Source organism: Passer montanus, unplaced genomic scaffold (assembly GCF_014805655.1).
Source record: "Passer montanus isolate IOZ18808 unplaced genomic scaffold, ASM1480565v1 scaffold7, whole genome shotgun sequence".
Taxonomy (NCBI): domain Eukaryota; kingdom Metazoa; phylum Chordata; class Aves; order Passeriformes; family Passeridae; genus Passer; species Passer montanus.
Window position 1 is genome coordinate 12,339,763 of NW_024372147.1, and position 5,661 is coordinate 12,345,423.

Consider the following 5,661-nt stretch of genomic DNA (forward strand, 5'->3'; position numbering starts at 1 on the left):
GAAGATGGTATTAAAGCTACATATCTGAAATGTGATTTAATACTGCATTTTAACATAATTAAATAATTTTAAAATGTATAAGATTATGAGCTGTTATAAAATAAAAATGTAATGGATTTTTAAAAATTAGTGCTTTCTAAAGCAATTGGTTTCATACTATATGTATCTCTTAAAAATAATCATTTTTCTGTAGTATATTTTTCTTGTTTATAATGACATATTGAATTTTCATTGTCTATTCAGAGTCTGAAAATAACTTTCACCTGTTGTAAAAAAGTCTGGTACTGACCAAACTCAGTATAACCAATAAAGATATGGTAATTGGTAGTTATACGTTTGTATAAATATATAAAATATATAAATAATTATATACCATTTTCAAATATATTTCAGGATACCGAGCTCAAATTGAAGTCAGGAGCGGGCAGTCAATTTCTTTGAAAAACAAGACACTTTTTATTTGTTGTTCTTTAGCAAAGAACTTACCATCTCTGCTTCAAGTTCTGGAATAAACAGCTTTTATCAGAAGTAGGTTCAGAAGTAAACATATAACTTGCTAACTGTGTGTTTTACTCTTAGGGAAAACTGTGTTAAAGTATGAGTAGAGATAGCTTCTGAAAAAGAGGAAACAAATTATGTAGCTATTTCCTGAATCTTTTTCATGCTTGTTCAACATTCTGAAACTCAGGATAATTTGTTTTTTGATAATTGAAATCAGAGTTTCCCTACTAAGATGAATATTAACTTAGGCAAACAGCAAGCAAAATTATTAATGTATGTTTTTGTAATGAGTAGATCCAAGTGGCCTTACAAGTACTGAAAAACGGAGGGATTTTTTGTATGCCTTTACTTTAACATGGTATATTCCAAGAATATAATTTTAGTATACTTTAATGTTCTGATGTCACACTTGGAAAAATTGTTTCTGATTGGAAATATTGTTCAGAAACAGATTATTTTGTGTTTTGGATGGAAATTCTTGTAGCATTAATCTAATTGTGGAATGAAAAACAAATGCTCAAGAAACATCCAAAAATTAATTAAGCCAAAGTCTCTACTGACAATTTGTTGATTTAAAAATTAAATTCCAGCTGGAGATAATGCCCCAAATATGATTTTGAAGACTACTTAAGTAAACGTAGATTATTGCTACAACAAGACAGCCAAATGTATAATGAAACAAAAGCTTCTCAACGCAGAAGAAATTAATAGCACAGTTTCCACAGTTTGACTTCTGAAAGTGCATTAACTTCTGCATTCAGGCACTTCTGTAATTGGTTCTGTCCCCTGCATGTTAACAATGCATACAGTCTGTAAGTGATCTCAAATGTGATGTGTTTTAATGGTCAGTGTAATAACATGAACACAAGTACTCCACTTTCTTGTTTTGCTTTGAATTACAGAGCGTTTGCTATGTTTCCTCCAAGTTCTGAAGTCCACCTTCCTTTAATTTTAAAGAGTAATTTTATGTTTTGATATCTGTCATCTATTGATACTTTCTTATCTGTGTGCTTGTGACAGATTCCTGACTATGAAGTTTGATCAAAAGCCAGTGTTAAAGGGCCAAATCATGGTCCAGGTAGCAGTTTTAGGGGATAATAGGGTAGGTATATATTAATATAAAATTGTTTTAATTTTTTTTGCTCCCAAAATTTGAACTTTGATTAATAATGTTAGTCTATTGCAAGACTCCACACAAAAATGTGACAGAAATGGGGTAAGTTTCATCTAGTATTACACAGTATCAGTGAAATTTACCAAATTTATTAAGGAAAAGGCTCTAAGCAAGATGGTCTAACCCAGAAATAGATTTAGATGGGCTACATAGAATATGCCAAAAATCATCAAGCAGTTAAGGGTTATTCACCTTTGTTGTCCTTATTTTTTACTGTTTGCTTTGCTTTTGTTTTTTGAGAAATGCCTGGTTTTGTTTTGTAAATGCTTGTTCTTTGTTGCAGAATTAGTTATTCTACTGCCAGTGTACTAATCAAAATGCTTGCACGTGCTGTGCGCAGTCATATCTGTGACATAGTGAAAGATACAGAATAATTGAATGGTATAACTTCCTTCAGAGGACAGTGAAAGAAAACAGGGGCTTAGTAGTGACAAGGTTTACTTTGGGGAAATACATATTCACAGCACAAGTTGCCCATATTCATCATATTTGTTATATAAATAAATAAAGCGCCTAAAACATCCTGCTCCTTTCTGTCATTTGTGCTCAACTGGCCTCAGCTGTTAGACTTACTTTAATATATCACAACAATTGCCTTTGTTTCCGTGAATCACTGGGGAAAAAAAGGAGAGCAGTTCCAGGGGGAGCCTGTTCTGGCCTGAAGGCACTACTCTTACCATTCTTAATTCTAATGGTTTCTTCTGGTTATTTTGTCTGATAGCCATATATTCTGAATCAGTATCATTTGGAGCAGGATTGTTCTGGAAAAGGGAGAAGTCAGTCATGATTAGGATGCCAAAATTAAGCTGTTTGTGTTCTAATTATAGGTGTGAACCCAAGGAAGTGCCTGCCACAAGTGCTTCCACTTCACTCTTTTGTTTATCTGGTTGTGATAATATATATCAGCACTGAGGAGAAACAAGCAAAGTTGCTTTGGAGAGTGCAGGTTGGGCCTTACAATACGGAATTCCTTACAATAAGGAAAGTTGAAAATCATGGCCCCTTCCTACATGCTTTGGAGTTATTGATGACTGCATATCGCTGGTTTTAAAAGAAGGGGAAAGCACGTATGTGGATGTATACAAACAAGATTATTTCTGCATTGTTATTTATTTTCTTAATCAGCCTTGCACTTCATTATGCAAAAATGCATGGATTTCTTAACTTTTTCAATTATGAGCTTTCTTAAGATTGAACTGTTTTCTAAACTGCACAATCCTCTAATGAAGGCAACTGGATAATGCTCATGCTTGGTCATCAATTGATGCTGTGATATTTCCCATTTGTTGCAGAATCCTGTATGGTACTAAGCAAACTTTAGAAATGCTGTAAATTCATGTTTGGACAGCTTTCAACAACAAAGTTGTCTTTGCAGAAGTGAATTGCATGAATTTGAAATTAAGTCTCTGGAAAATGTCTAATGAAATCAGTAAGTTTTTGTCTTACTGCTGATTTTCTTTGTCTGACATTTGTGAGTGATGGGAATAAGAGTTTAATTTAAGATAGTCAAGGCTGCTGAGATATTGTTAAAGGATATTTTTTATTTAGCCCCCAGTTTCATGAAATCTCCTTTACCTTCTATAAACTTTGCTATTGCTCAACAGATTATTTAATAATTTAGTACAAGGAGAGAAGTAGTACAATTCTCTTTAGCTTTTTAAAAGAAATTAAAAGATAAAAAATACTTGCATTGAGCCAGTACACTGGATGTACTTGCCTTGAAACATCCTATAGATCATTAATGGAAATTAGTTTCTTTGCTCTGCTATTGGTTTTTCATCTTTATAAAACAAACAGTAGGAAGTTATATAGTTACTTCAGATTTGTTAAATTTATATTATTAATCTTCTTCTGCATGTTTTGTTTTGAATAATAGTTTTTCTAGTCACTCAGGAGGTACTATCCTTATTGCCTTGTCCTGGCAGTGCTTTTTCACATTACTACAGATTTTCAGACACTGAAAACAAATCTGTTGTCTGGAAGACTACTTAAAGTCCATGCAGAAGTCCACCTGATGTGAGTATTTTCAGAAAAAGTCCATGAGACCAACAAAACCAAGGTACTGCTCTCAAAATTCAAGTTGCGATCACCCCTGCACAACTTCTGTTTGTAACAGTGTAGTAGGTAAGACTTCAGCTGAGGGAGGAACAGATCGAGGTTTTGTTCTTCAGGAATTTCAGATTAGCAGACTCCACTTCTGCAGATTACATCCTAGCAACATTCTGGATGATGGTGCCTACTGTTGCAGAGGTACCACTGTTTAAACACTTAAGACTGGACCAAAAAGAAAACTGTCTGGGTTTTGGCTGGAGATTATTTTAATTTTTAATTTGGCTGGGTAGATTTAAATTTTTTTGGTGGTTGGTATTGGTCTGTGGTTTGGATTTGTGCTGAACACATGGTTAATAATAGAGAGATGTTTTTGTTATTGCTGAACAGGTAAGAGCCAAGGCCCTTTCTGCTTTAGTACTGCCACACTAGTGAGGGGACTGTGGGTGCTTGTGAGGAGATACAGCCAGGACAGATGACTCAAAATGACTAAAGGGATATCATGCTGGTGGTATATGAAGTGGAGGGAAATGGAAGAAGGAAAAAGGAGGGTACCTTTGAAGCCATGGCATTTGTCTTCCCATGATGGCTGAATACCTGTTTGCCCACAGGAAGCACTTGAATCACCTATTTTTCTTTGGTTGGTTGGTTTTTTTTTCTTTTGCTTTCCCTGTTAAACTGCCATGACTTTTCTCACTTTTCTAAGTCTTTCCCCAGTGCACGAATGAGCAAGTGGCTGTGTGGAACTTGGTGGCTGGCTGGGGTTAAACACAACAACTTTGCTCACTATTTTAGCCCTCCACAGCCTTGTTCTAGATCCAGCTCAGTGTAAAACATCCAAGTCCTCCTTGAAGAAGAGACTGGATCCTGTAACTTCTCTGCCAGCACAAGTGAACCATACACCTTTGTACACTACTCTGTAGATGTATGTCTTCTCTGTGCTCTCCTTCTAGATTGAGTTTTGAAGGTTTTTTTTAATATGCCAACAATACTCAAGGGATTGAAAGCATACCCTTCATGTGAAAGGATCTACGGACAACAACTTCAAAGTATTTTAAGAGAGATGAACTTTTCTGGTTCTTCACAGAAGAACCAGAACCTCGTATAAAAGGTGACAGCAACCACTTCTTGTCCTATTGTACTAGGGGAAAAAAAACCAAAAAACCAAGGAAGCCACCAAACAAATCCAGAAGTGAAGTTTACTTTCACAGAGTGCAGAGTTCTGCATGGAGTCCAAAGACCACCACCCTTGTCAGCAAGAGCCTGCTGAGCCCTATTTGGGAGACACACAGATGTGGAGCTCCAAATCTCTAGGATGCCCACACTGGAGCCAGAGTATCTCTGACACTTGTATACCTATGGCTACCACTGAACTCAGGCCTCCAGTACAACAAACCTGAGAGGAATCCAGGCTTTGAAATCCCCCTTCGAGTATCCACAGCTGAAGTACTTCCTTAGAAGTGCATTTCTTTTACTTCACTTGTTTCTGTCTTTTTATGTCAGGCAACAGTTTTAGGACACAGAGGTAGTTATGGAAAAACAATGGAAAAACAGTCGAAATTAAGTTTTTCACGTTTTCAAAGCAATACGAAAGGGCATCGGCAGTGCTATCTGGCCGCGAACAGGAACAGCTGAGGCCCAGACCCGGCCGAGGCCCAGGCCCGGCGTGTCCCGGGCAGGTGTGGGCCGGGAGCCCGAAGGTGAGGCACGGCGGCGTGAAGAGCCGCGACAGCGAGCAAGGGCAGAAAGGGACGAAGGCGCTGCCCGAGGGCTCCTCGACGGCTATTCCAGGCACAGGGACCGCCGGGCGGCAGACGACAGCCCCGGCACTGGGGAAGGGGAGGGGGCTCGGGGCCGGGGCCGGGGCGGTGACTCAGCGCCTCCCGCAGCGCATAAAAGGCGAGCGGCGGGGCTGGGCTGGACGCCGCGGTCGGGGG